Here is a 15,065-nt window from a genome sequence, read left to right on the forward strand (position 1 = left end):
AATTATTTTTGTTGCCCTTCTCTGGACTCTCTCCAATTCCAGCACATCCTTTGTGAGGACCGGTGCCCAGAACTGGACGGCATATTTAAGATGTGGTCAGACCAGAGTCTTGTAAAGTGGGAGAATAATCTCCTTATTTCTCGAGTGAATCCCTTTTTTTTTATACATCCCAGTATTCTGTTGGATTTGCTTGCAGCGGCTTGGCATTGCATGCCACTGCCAAGCCTGTTGTCGACCACGACCCCCAGGTACTTTTTCATCCTAGACTCACCCAGAGGTTCCCCCCCTAGCGAGTAACTTGCGTTTGTGTTTCTGACACCCAAGTGCATTACCTTACATTTTTCAACACTGATTTAACCTCCTCTGCCATGTAGTTGCCCACCCCATTATTTTGTTCAGGTCTGTTTGTAGGGTTGCCCCATCCTGCATAGAAGTTATTGCCCTGCCTAGCTTATTATCGTCCGCAAATACCGAGATTGTGTTAGATATCCCATTCTCTAGGTAGTTTTTTGAATAAATTAAACAGGATTGGTCCCAGGACAGATCCTTGGGGGACCCCACTTTCCACGCCCACCCAATCCGAGTATTCCCCATTTATCACCACCCTCTGAACTCGCCCTTGGAGCAAGTTCTCTATCCAGGTACTCACCCTATGGTCCATACCTACAAACCTTAGTTTGTACAGTAAACGTTTGTGGGGAACTGTGTCAAATGCCTTTGCAAAGTCCAGATTCCCTTTGTCGTCTTTTATGGGGCCAATGTGTTCTGGTCTTGCTTTCTTACTATTTATATACTTAAAGAATTTCTTTTTTTTTTTACTCTCCTCCGCTATGTGTCTTTCTTGTCATCCCTCCTATTTACCTGTACACTGTTCTTAATATACAGACATATCCCTCCCCCTTTTTTACCTTTTCTATCTCTGCATTATAGGGAATACCCCTGAATGGTCACCAGCCAATCATGAGAGCTGTCAACCCAAGTCTCTGAAATTCCCACAAAATCTAAATCCTCCTCATACATTAGCAGCTCCAGCTCTCCCATTTTGCTGGCCAGGCTTCTAGCATTGGTATACAAACCTCGTCATTTTGTCCAGTTGCATACTATATCCTCTTTCAAAGTTTTTAGCCTGCTCTTGCGATTTTTCCCCATACTCACCTTAGGTTTAGAAACTCTGACCACCCTACCGCTAATTTGTGCCCGCTGAACCTTGCTCCCCGCTGGCTAATTCTACATCTGTACCCTCCCCCCATCACCTAGTTTAACCAGTTTAGCCCCAGAGGATTTGGCTGCTCAATGACCAGGCCCTATTTTGCGACTCGGCACTGCGTGATTTTAACGGACAATTGTGCGGTCGTGCAACGCTGTACCCAAATGAAATTGACGTCCTTTTTTTCCCACAAACAGAGCTTACTTTTGGTGGTATTTGATCACCTGTGCGATTTTTATTTTTTGCGCTATAAACAAAAAAGCGACAATTTTGAAAAAATAACAATATTTTTCAAATTTTTTTATATGAAATTTAAAAAAAAAATGAAAAATCAAATTTTTTGAAAATTTTAGGCCAATTTGTTTTCTGCTACATATTTTTGGTAAAAAAAATCACAATAAGCTGATTTTGATAGCATGCCCAGAAGCTGTTTAGAAGGGAATGACGCGCCCGCACCGGAACTGACGAGCGGGGCCGGTGCAGGCGCATTGATTCCTGGGAGCAATGACGTTCAGCTCCCAGGAATCAGTGCAAAGAGGAAGTGACGGCGCGGGCCACGGCCGCAGAGGGAGGAAGTGGAAGAAAGGTGAGTATATTTTTCTTCAATAACAAGGTAAGTAAACAAAAAAATCGTAACTATCCATTTATTTTTCAGGTGACGAAAAGCAAGCGGATGGCCCAAAATTGACTATGTCGATTGTGTGGCCGGAACTCCGCTTTAACTGATGATAAAGGGGTTAAGTGTGTCCCTAGGGGCGTGATTCTAACTGTCAGGGGGCGTGGCTTGTGAGATCATCACAGAGACATGCGATCCTATTTAGCAGGATCGCATAGCCTCTGTTATAATCTAAGGGAGAATGACAGACGGCTGTGTTTACAGCAGCTGTCTGTCTTTCTCCCTCTGCTCGCGAGTGGCCGGCGGCCATCGGAGCCGCCGGTCACACGCGCTGGCTCCCCAGGGAACGGGGGGGGGGTGGGAGCGCGGCCCCCACAGGCGCCTGAGTGAGCGACGTAGTACTACTTCGCTTTGCCCAGCAGCGGCAGAGTACCACAGTAAATGTACTGTGGGCGTGGCGCAAGTGGTTAAAAGCCCCTCTAGTTTGTTGGCCATCTTCTCTCCCAGTACAGCTGCACCCTCCTCATTTAGGTGCAATCCATCCCTACTAAAGAGCCGGTAGCCGGTAGCTCCTCAGCCACTTGTTTACTTCCCAAATCTCTCGCTGCCTTTCTGGTGTGGCTTGAGGTACAGGTAGTATTTCTGAAAATACTACCTTGGAGGTCTTACTCCTCAATTTAGCTCCTAAGTCCCTGAAATTGTTTTTTAGGACTCTCCATCTCCCTCTGATTTTGTTATTGATACCCACGTGTACCATGATAGCTGGGTTTTCCCCAGGCCCACCCAATAATCTGTTCACCAGATCCGTGATGTGCTGAACCCGGGCGCCCGGTAAACAAGAGACAGTTTTGCACTTACGGTCTTTTTCACAGGTTGCCCTCTCTGTCCTTCTAATAATTGAGTCCCCTACCACCAGAACCTGTCTTTCCTTTCCCTTGCTCCCGCCCTCACTGGAGGAGTTCTTCCCCTGGCAGCTAGGGGCTTCAATCTGCTCCAGCAATGCTGGTCCCTAACTGGTTTCCCTAAAATCACGCAACAGGGCAAATTTATTGGGATGCTCCAGCCCAGGACCAGCCTCCTTGCCTCATTCCCTTCTACCCTTCCTAACTGTCACCTAACTACTCTGCTATGCCTGCCCCCTTCTATCTCCACCCGCCTCTGTGCTGGCCCCTGCCAGGACCTGACGGGTACGTTCCCAGCTCTCTTTCAGTATGGAGATTCTTTGAGGGTATTTGGGTACAGTGTTGCATGACCACACAATTGTCAATCAAAGTGAGACAGCACTGAAAGCTGAAAATTTGCCTGGGTAGGAAAGAGGTGAAAGCGCCCAGTAGGCAAGTGGTTAAATTTCACAAGAGCCAACTTTACCAAGCTGTGCTCTATACTACACAATACTAAATGGGATCAAATTCTTGCAACTAGGAACACTGATCAAGGCAACTAAAATAGACTACGAGAGACACATTGCTGAGGAGAGACTAAAAAGCCCCCTAAATTTTTTCAAATATAATAATAATAGAAAGGGAGATCAGAACATTTTGACTCCTATATATAAGATGATCAGGGGAATTTGGTCAGAAGAGACAGAGGAAAGGCAACTATAATATATTCTTCTCCTCAGTCTATATGAAGGAAAATGAGGAGTATAATAAACAATACAGTACTATTTAATAACAGAATATTGAATGTACCTTGTGTGGCTGACAAAAACTGGTATTCAAGAAAGACTAGACAAAACGAATGTGAATAAATCACAAGTACCAGCCTTACACCCAAGAGTTCTCAAAGAACCATTTCTCAAAGAGCCATGTTCTAGCCAGACCAATATTCCTATTTTTTAAGAACAACTTACAGACTGGAATGGTTCCAGCTAAATGGCAACAGCAAACATGTTACCAACATTTAAAAAAGGGCAGAGAACCTGGAAACTACCAGTGAGTCAACATAACTCGTATGTAAACTATTGGAAGAAATGATAAGGGACCATATCCAAGAATTCGCTGATGAAAATATTATCATTGATAATACAGGTGCACCGAATAGAAATTTTGGTGCCGAAACCAAAAATTAAGGATGCACTTGGCCGAAACCGAAAAAAACTGTTTTTTTTTCAAATATTTATATTTTTATATGTAATTTTATTATATTCAACTTAATTTAAATGAATATGTATTTATTGTTGCCCATTATTGGCACCTTTAGTGCAAGAAAAGCTCAAGAAAAATGAATCCCTTTATTTACTAATACTAATTCTATGTATGTCTTCACATACATAGAATTGGTATGTTGTGGTAAAAATCCTGCTTGCTGCATTTTTGGTCAGTTACAAAAACTGCACCAAAAACGCACCTCCCCGTTGAAATGCATTGAAAAAGCAGTAAGAATAATTACGCACCCATGTTACGATTTTGATGCGGTTTTTGAGTCGCAAGACCTATGAAAAACAAAGCATAAGCACAGTAAAATCCAGGTAAAATCATAGCAATATCGCTGTGAATTAGCGGTAAAATCAAGGTTTTGGCATAATTTTAGGCCCCTTTCTCTCTTATGGGCAAAATGCCAATAACACCATTTTCACCTGATATGTTTAGGTGGCGGAAATTTCTGTGCATCTCTCATTGATAATATAATTAATACAAATATTTATAAGAGACCATTCTTTTCCAGACCAACCTTTTGACATTCTATGAGAAGGTGAGCTGTAATTTGGATAGAGGAAGGCCTGTGAACATGGAGTATTTAAATTTTGCTAAGGTATTTGATACATTACCCCATGAATGCCTAATTTTACAAATCAAGGTCATTTGTCATTAATGATATTGTATGCACAGTACCTGGACAGAAAACTAGCTGCAGGAGCATGTCCAGAGGGTGGTGATTAATGGCATATTATCTTTTGAGCGGCATGCCCCGTGCTCTGTCCTGGGGCCAATTCTGTTTAACTTGTTCTTAAACTATATAGAGGTTGGAATAATTACTTCAATCTCAGTGTTTTCTGAGGATACAAAACTAAGTAGGACAATAACTTAACAACAGAATATACAAACTTTACAAGAGAACCTTAATAAAATAGGCGGGGTGGGCAGATATATGGCAAATTAGGTTCAATGTAGAAAAAGTTAAAGTAATGCACTTGAGAGCTAAAAATATGATTGCAAGTCACAGGGGGAACCTCTGGTAGAATCTAAGATGGAAAAGGATCTTTGGGTTCTAGTAGATCACAGGCTCAGCAATGGCATGCAATGTCAGGCGGCTGCAAGCAAAGCTAACAGACTATTAGCATGCATTAACAAGGTTATTTACTCAATCTCTCCATATCCTAATTCCTTCATTCGCTCTTCATTTATTTCAAAATTGGGTCATGTCCTTTGTCTAGCATCATCACAAACCTCCCATTTCCTGCAGAACAATGTTTATTCATAGGTGCCATGGTGGCTTAGACATGCCAAATGTCTTCAAATACTATCAGGCCACTCAGATCACTCTATCGATCGCTCTCTATACTGGGAGCACAGCCCCTCTATCGTTAGAGCTGGAAACCACCTCCTGTGCTCCTGTAACCTCTTTGAAATTTACATTATGTGATATTTGGCAAGTTGAATACTGTATTTTATTTCAGTTTGTGTATGAGGGTGGTTGGGGGGTGATTAGCTACTCCTCCCATCTGGCTAATAAAGGTGGGAGGGTCCTGGGATAACAAGTTTTACATATGAGAATAAAAGGTTGAGATAAGCCCTTCCGTGTTTGACCCCCCCCCCCCCCGCAGTACTGCTGGTTTCCCTCCTCTGAGTTTGTTCGGAACAAGGCAGTTACAGGCTTTCGTTGGTGCGCTCCCACAAACAGGTTAAAACCATGCTACCCAAAAAAGTAAAGTTACTTTCTGTTTTTCTATTATATTTATTTTATAGCAAATACCCAATACCTCTGCATGTCATTTTCTTTCTTAATCTTTGTATAAATTCTGAACATGCTCCAGTGTACTGTTTTACATTTTACAGTAGCTTGGAGAATCTCAGATGCATGCAGGAATCACCCAGCTGCTAAACAACCCTTAGAGTAGCCCAGATTGTATGCAAGATTAGCATCTACCTTTGTTTGTAGTCAGCTTGCTACCTTTTGTTTGGGAGAGTCTTCCTCCAGTGGTGTCTGGCAGTATTGCAGACTGTGATAATGTTTTCTCAGACTTGTTCTACCTCCTTAAAGCAAGCTCTTTCCTCATTCCTTCTCTCCTAACCAATGCAGTTAACAAGTCACTGTAGAAGTAAATGCACCCCTGATGAAGAGGAGTAGAGTACTCTGAAGGCTACCTTCTATATAGTTTGATGATTGGAGTACTCTCTTCTAAATGAGCGAAGAAGTGTACATAGAATTAAGTACTCTATGACGAAATGGGTGAAACATGTCAGAGAGGTGGGGTCCCCAGGCGGGTATGAACTGTGCTGCTTTTATGGCTGAATAAAAATGTACTGAGCTGTTGATGTCATCGGTGTGTGGCTTGTCCTCTTTCAAATAATTTAGTTTGAATTACATTTTGGGTACAGACATTTGATAACACAATCAGGGAAGTTAATCATGTGTTAGCTTAGAGTAAATTTTAGAAATCTACTGCCAGGGTCTCTTACCACCTTTTTTATAGTAATTAGAAGTATATTTCTAAGTAGAGTAGCAACTCATTACGTTTTAGTATCTATTACAGTAAAGTATATTCTGGAGTAAGATTTCATTGAAGTCAGTCATTGAAGTATATGAGTTTCCGAAGCGTGTCTCTTGGTAAGAAAAGAAAAGATCATATCAGCTTTTTTTCTTACTTTACTCCAGCATAGCTTTGCTTTGTTTCTGTTGAACATTTAAACCTTTAACAGTGTGAGATTATTCCTAATTCTATTGTAATAGAGAACATGTGTAACAGGATGTGCCTGAGGTAAACCTGTGGTATATTGCACGATGGCCAGGAATACACTAAGAAAAAAACTAGTAGAACCAGTCAAACATTATTCAATAATAAGCATAAATGTAATTTTTTGTTTAACCTGCGTCAACAGTCCAAGAGCTGAGACATTATCCTTCGAGCTCTATGACTCAGGAAATTGGGTTCAGGTGTTTAAGGGAAAGCATCTGTATATTTGCTAACAGCTGAATGTCTACACATTCTGTTTTTGCAGAAACTTAGAATACATTATCATATTCATATCAGTACTTCATAAAAGGAGTCAATAATGCCCACAGCTACTATGAGGTTAAGGGGACTCAGACCAGGTTTCTCTATGCTGAGGAGAGATAACAAAAATACAGAGAAAACCTAAGTACCCCACTCCAACTAGGAAAGGATGCACCTGGCAATATGAGTCAAGCTAATATAGCTTCTATCAGGTTAGGGGGGTCAGTCTGGTATTCTTTATAAAAATGAAAAGACGTGTAAACGCAGCACTGTGAAAAATAAATGGATAATGTGAAAATATGTAACTGAAAATTGCAATAGTGCGCTAATTACTAAATAATCAAACAAACAAAATTGTCCGCGAATAACTAAATTGATTGAAGAGGAGTCTATTCCATCTGGAAAAAAGGTGTTCCCAAACAAATACGTGCTGAACGAACTCTTGTGAAGTGATAGGTGAATTAACCTCTTACCAAACAAAAGTCCAATGGAACACATGATATAGTGCAATAACTGTGTATGAAAGTGACACCCAGTGATATGAATGGACCCTTACCACATAGGAGAGAAAACAAAGCATATGCTGTGGAACCAGGAAATCCAAACAAATGGCCACACTAGATGAAAAATCCAGAGGGATGGACGGATGCAGCTTCCCAAGATCTTTATGGGCTTCCACGGGTAGAGGTGCCAGCAGGAGGACCACAATGGATTACCCACGATATTTATTAATAAAATGACAAGAAAACACTTACAAGCATCCTGTATGATTACAGCGATATGCCCAAAAAGAGTCGCGGTCGCCTGCAGTGCAATCCGGGACCAATAGCAGCGCGGCTTGCTCCCTCCGACGCGTGTCCACTGAATAGTCGGCTTCTGGGACTGGAGTATTCTTTATACTGATGAGAGAAATCAAGAAGACAGAGAAGACCTGAGTATCACACTCCAACTAGAAAAGGATGCACCTGGAAATATGAGTCAAGCTAATATATACATTCACCAGCCACTTTATTAGGTACACCTTGCTAGTACTGGGTTGGACCCCCTTTTGCCTTCAGAACTGCCTTTATTCTTCATGGCATATATTCAACAAGGTGTTGAAAACATTCCTCAGAGATTTTGGTAGACTATTTTGACATGATAGCATCACCCAGTTGCTGCAGATCTGTAGGCTGCACATCCATGATGCGAATCTCCTGTTCAACCACATCCCAAAGGTGCCCTATTGGATTGAGATCTGGTGACTGTTGAGGCCATTGGAGTACAGTGAATTCATTGTTATGTTCAAGAAACCAGCTGGAGATGATTTTAGCTTTGTGACATGGTCCTTATCCTGCTGGAAGGAGCCATCAGAAGATGGGTACACTGTAGTCATGAAGGGAGGGACATTGTCAGCAACAATACGCAGGTAGGCTGTGGTGTTTAAACAATGCTCAATTTGTACTAAGAGGCCCAAAGTGTGCCAAGAAAATATTCCCAACACCATTGCACCTCCACCAGCCTGAACCCTTGACACAAGGCAGGATGGATCAATGCTTTCATGTTGTTTATGCCAAGTTCTGACCTACCATCTGAATGTCCAGCCGAAATTGAGATTTTTCAGATTTGTCCTAACCGCGTCTTGATGCCTAAATGCATTGATTTGCTGACATGTGATTGGCTGATTTGCAATTTGTGTTACCAAGCAATTGAACAGGTGTACCTAAAAACGTGGCCGGCGGTGAGTGAAGATTATAACTTTGTAAGAATACCTGCTAAAATGGCTTTTTCTGTTGCAGAGGTTAACCAGAAGCCCTATTGTAGCTTATTAAACATTTCAAAGTGAAGAGAGACCATCAATAAATATAGAATTGGGTTTCATTAATGGGAATTTGTGGTACAGTAGATGAATCACTTGAATTAGAGTTCAAGTTAAGGGTGAAGGATTTTTATAGCTGAGGAAAATATCTCTTTAAATAAAAAAAATCTTCGAATACAGTCAAAATTCTTCTCTTGTTGTACTAAAGAATTCCTTCTGAAGAAATGTTCTGTAATACAATGGATAAGGGTGCAGGTTTTATTCCTAAGGCACTTGCTATGTTTTGTATGAATGGGATCTAGGAAAAATCAGTAGAAATAACATCTATCAAACCAAGGAAACATGTTTGACAAAACAACGCCCTGACGCAGTGTAAAAAGGAATACTGTCAAGGTTCTCCTTCATGCAGGTTGAGGGGCTTCAGGATGAATGTTTTGGTACAGTGGTAACTGGTTGTTCAGTGTCCTCTAAGAAGTAAGTCCTGGAATGGGTTCTGGACCTCAAAGGCTTTATAGAGACTTGAAAGGAATGAAGTCTCCAATCCTGAGTCCATGTTCTGCCAGTAGCTACCCTGATTGGACAGGTGAGCCCAGCCCTTATAGGTTGGGTATGTGCAATTGAGGAGCAAGCGTGCTATGGAAAAGAGATGCTGAAAACCTCCGTGAGGGTAACCTGATGCTTTATGAAACCTTCGTTTATTAAAAGTAGGCAAGGAAAGCCCTAAAAAGAAGAACTGGTGAGTGACTGATTTCTTGTTAGTGCCACCTTGAGCTAATCCTCCAACACAAGGTAAAAAAAAGACATGACATATGAGTTGCATCTTCAGAAAGTGGAGCATATTTAGTTCAGTTCTCATTTGAAGGTAGTGGGCATAATATTATATTGCAGCCCAACCTATGCAGCTATGTCAACTACACTATACTTATTACAGGCCGGACTGGGTAATTTTAGAGGCCCTAGCATTCTCCCTGCTGCCCATAGACTTAGTGCTTTGGACCCCCTCCAGATATTGAAAGGCCATTTTGTGTCCCACGCTCCCCCATTCCCTTAACCTTCGGGATTGAACTTGTAGACTATGGCCTCTCTGCTCCCCCACACCCCAGTAGCGCCCTTATTCAATAACCCACAATTTCCTCCAGGTATGTCATCTGCCCAATTTAGCTGGTGGACGAATAAGTGACTTTATAACATAGGAAACTTCCTTGACCATAAAGGGGTTCGCCCCTCTTCGTATTTTGTGCAGGATTTGGAAATGCCCCCAGCTGAAAGCTTCCGCTTAAAAAAAATATATAATTTTCTTCGGTCCTTGCAGAAGAAAAGTCCTGATCTAGTAGTTCTTACACAATTTGAAAACCGATGTAAACAAGAAACTCTTCAGCGGGGCTGCATCTCCATGCTGTACAAAACTTTAGTCTACCCTTCATTGAAACTCCCCTATCAAATTGCTTGGGAAAGGGACCTGGGCATGGCCCCTGAGGTGGAGGATTGGAGATCCTGGACCGAATGTTACCCTGAGGCAGGGTACAAGGATTTGCAAGATGGTACTTGGTACCAGAACACCTTGCTAAGATGTACCCAGATTTGTTACTCTCCTGTTTCAGGGGCTGTGGCCAGGTAAGTTCTGTCCTCCAGGTCTGGCATTTCTGGATACATGTTAACTCCTTAATCTACTAGGTCACTATGGTTAACATTACAAAAGATCCTGGAATCTAGCTACTCGATGAACCTGTCGATAATATCCTGAGATCCACTCAGACTCTAATATACCACAGGTTCTTGGAAGCAAAAATAGCCATTGCAACCTCTTGGAAAAGTCCCGTGATTGATTTAGCCCTCATGAATCAAAAGCTTACCTGGATCATGTTACACAAAAAACTAGCCAGTGCCCTGCGGGACAAACAATCCCTGTTTGAAAGGATATGGACCCCCCTGGCTTTCTTATCTTCAGGTCTCGAACACCTGAGGCTGACACAGGTTCGATGGCTGGATAGAGACACAACTTTACTGACTGGTACTGATAGAGGTTACACTTGGTGGATTTCATTACTGTAGTTTGTCACACCTACTTGTGAATTGTTTATGGGTTTATAGCGAAACCCTTACCATCTTTAATCTGCTATGGTCGCCAATTTTCTTTTTCTTTTATTATGTACTGTTTATGTTAACAGTTTTATTTTGTACTAGTGTGTGCTACCCAACAATGTCCTATCTTGTTACTCTAAACTTTATAAAAAGATTGACACAGAAAGTAGTGGTCATCTTACCACTACCTTGGTAAATTCTGGTTAGGCCTCCGAGACCCAAACGGCTATAGCCTATCAACTCAGTGTCTTGGATCTGATACCAAAGCAGTCTAGGAGATTTGGAAGCCTAACTTCATCAAGAGCTCCTTGCCTTGCTGTAACAGTGAGGAAAGACCCATTAGGTTTGAATAGAAATCCCCAGCAGTGATACCGTAGTTTTGCTTTTGCAAGGGAAGATGTAATGTCTTTGAACTGTTTCCTTCTCAATAATGTTGCAGGGACAAAATTAGGTCTTTTTTTACTTAAAAGTAAGCAAAGAGTAAATATAATCATCTGGAATGTACAGTTTTCTTTTAAATATATATATATCTCCCACTGTAAACTCCAAACTCGTAGCTCTCAGCAGCTCTCAGCATGGTGTCAATCATATAGGAGGCAAGAGGAAAGAACCATAATGCAAATCACTAATAAAAAGTATTTATTTCCAAATAAAAATCCACTCACATTTCAGAAGTAAAAAAAGGGGCATTTCACAATACAATCCTCAGCATACACAGCTCCACCTAGTCCTAGAGTGATTACATCACCGCCCACCTCACGCGTAGGGGCTTTCTCAAAGGTTCAGGCTCATTTAACTTTGCATGTGCATCCCATTCACTATATTCTCTAATGAACCTAAAATAAACTGTTGGCGGGCGTCCCTCCTTTGACTATGTCAATGTGTGGGCGTGCTCATCAATGCGCAGAACATTAACCACATAACGACCGCTCACATTGCTGCTACTGCGGCAATGTGGCTCGTCATCGTCCAGTGACGTAGACCTACGTTGCTGGACTCCTCCCCTTGTGGGCGGCGCGCGCGCCGCCGGAGGCTTGCTCCCGCTGTTTTCAGTCACATCGGGAGTCGGGCCAGGGGAGGAGCGCCGGCGTTTGCCGCTGCTCTTCCCCGATCTTCGGGGAATCGAGTGTGGAGATCCGCCCGCTTGTGTAAGCAAAGCGGGCGGATCTCCTAAGTGACAGGCAGGGTCAGATTGCAGGGTTCAGCATTGCTGAACATGCAATCTGTCCCTGTGTCACTCAGTCACCTCCCCCCACACATGTCAGTAAGCACCAGGCATACATTAACCCCTTAAAGTGCTTAAGGCAGTTCTCTGACTTAGAGATAGGTTTTCACTTTGTGCAGCAATAAAGTGCAGAGTACCTCTGAAAAGCAACTTGTTCCATGTCACTACACACTATACCCGTATGTTTGCATTAGGAGGGAACGTCCTGTCCCTAATCCTAACTGGAATAATTTAGTGTCCAGGCATACCTCCATGAGGTTAGAGTCTATAATGGTAGTGTCAATGGCTTGGCTGTACTCTGCAATTCTGCAATTCCTGGTTCCCTCAGAAGCACCACAATTTTGCTTGCAGATGAAACTGCAGCTCTTGGACCCACCGGTTCCCGCATTCCTGCTCCCTCTCTGGACCTTAGCTGTCCCCCTTTTATAGCACAGGTGGTCTGGTTAGGACCAAAAGCCTGGGAACTGAGCAAAACACAACACTTTCCTCAGCCCAGGCCAGCTGCTGGTTAACAAAGCTGTACACATTTTAAACCTGCCTACAAATAGCTTAAACATTTTACAAAATGTAAAACGTCACTGAAATAGGAATAGAGGAGTAATCTTCAATGGTTACTTCTATCTGCATGCTGATTTGCCATTACAGTAAAACCTTGGTTTGAGAGTAACTTGGTTTGAGAGCGCTTTGCAAGACAAGCAAATTTTTTAAATAAATTTTGACTTGATATACAAGCGATGTCTTGATATACAAGTAGCGTCATGTCACAACTGGGTATAAAAGAGAAGAGAGGCGCCTCTAAGTGTAGCAATATTGTTACATTTAATGAAGGTTCAATATTTAGCAGCACACATGGTTGATGATTACACCCTTCCATGCTGCGCTCCACGAGCGATTCAAAGTCTCGCTTTCAGATCACTCTACTGCAGGGTAGTCTTCCCAATCCCAATTGCAGACTGACATCGGTGAGAGCCAGTGGTTCAGAAGATGGTCTATGTGGACAGCTTTACCCCGGATGCCTGCATACTTAGATGTGCCTCTTTAATCATCAACCATGTGAGTTGCTAAATGTTGTACCTTCATTAAATGTCCCCATACTGCTACACTTAGAGGCGCCTCTTTTCTCTTTTATACTCTGTAGCTCCTGCTGGATTTTGCTTCTAATCCCCTTGTGGAGGCTGCCGTTTGTGGATGGACATTTTATGATGACACAACCTATCGCATTGCTATAATCTTTGTATATAGACTATAAACTAAAAGACTTATGAATAAATGGTTGCGGAACGGATCATCCGAGTTTCCATTATTTCTTATGGGAAAATTCGCTTTGATATAAGAGTGCTTTGGATTACAAGCATGTTTCCGGAACGAATTATGCTCGCAATCCAAGGTTTTACTGTATTTGGCTTCCTCTAGTCTTGCGCCTTCAGGAAAGGAAGTGAGTAAAAATCTCCCCAGTGGGAAACAGCAGAAAAAATGGCAAGTTTGTTAACCCATCTTCTACTCTATGTAAAACAGAGATAGTTTGGCTTTAGATATACTTTAAATGAGTTGTTAAACCAGGCATTTGACAGGCCATTAAATTCTAATAAATGAAAAAGAATTATTTTAATATACAGTATATTTGTGTTCGGGCTATAACTGTAACTTTTATGTTGAATAGGATGGTTAGGTGCCATAGTCACATCTGGTTACATTCTTGTACACCGGAGAACAGCAAACAAGCTGCTGACTACTTCGGGCTCTTTCACACGGGCGATCTGATCAGATCCGCCTGTCAGTTTTTTAGGTAGATCTGATCGGATCCTCCATGCAGCTCTATGGGGCAGCGGATGTCAGCGGAGACATGTCCGCTGACACCCGCTGCCATCCGTATCCGATCCTGTCCGTGAAAGCTGGATGGATGGAAACCCTATTTTTCCATCCGTTCAGAGATTGGATGAAAGCGGACAGGCGGTCCGCTCTCATCCGATCCCCCATAGAGAGCAGCGGGAGCTGTGACAGCTCCCTCTCCACACTGCAAGCGGAGAGGGAGCTGTCATCCGCCGGCCTACGGAGGCGGACCGTGTGAAAGAGCCCTTACTGCACAGCTTTGTAAAACGATATAACAAAGTGAAGCATCACGTTTCGCAACTTTCTGGTGTTTGTGAAGCAATGATCTTTGCAACAAATGTGATAACCTCTGCAATGTCATTTGCAAATATCTTCTGGAAAAAAAACACTTTTGTGCTATGAGGACAAACCTAAACAATCCATTCAATTAGTACAGTAATAAATTAGACTGTCCCTTGTACTGCACAGTTGAAGGTAGCTCTAAAGGAGATTGTACAATCAGATTTTATAGTGTATGGCCAGCCTCAGGGCCGCTGATAGGGGGGGACCACCAGTCCTCCCGTATGGGGCCCAGGCACACAGGGGGGCCCCAACAGCACAGAGAATTGGTGCGGTCGGGTGCAGGGGGGCAATTACAGAAGGAAGCCCTATGTGGCTCACTGCAGCAGCTGAAAGCCAGTTTTTTTCCTCCCTGCCAGCTTTCAGCTGCTGCGGAGAGAGACACAGGGCATCTTTCCTGTAATTGCTTCTCTCCCCACAGTGCTGCAGGCTTCCCTTTCCTGTAAAAAAATAACAAATTGTAAACAAAAATAATAATAGTTAAACAATTTATAAAAATTATAAAATAAAATAATTGTAAACAAATATTTTTTAAAAAATGTATCATTTTTTTTTTAAATGTAAAAAACAAATAAAAGGGGCTAATTAGCACAGGTTGTCTGCTATGCTTGTGTCTGCTAATAATGATTTTAGTGCATTTTTAGTGAAAATATTGTTTCAATATATTCGAGGGGGGGGGGGGGCTGCCAGGTAGGCTGATTTCTAACAGCAGCCCTGGTCAGCCTTAGGGACATTAAAATATTACTCCCTTTGTATGTGACAGCCTGGGACAGCAGGATGAGTAAAGGGGAGAGCTGTTGTCATCAAGAC

The sequence above is a fragment of the Pelophylax lessonae genome, assembly GCF_965119305.1.
Source record: "Pelophylax lessonae genome assembly, chromosome: 8".
In the NCBI taxonomy this organism is placed as follows: Eukaryota; Metazoa; Chordata; class Amphibia; order Anura; family Ranidae; genus Pelophylax; species Pelophylax lessonae.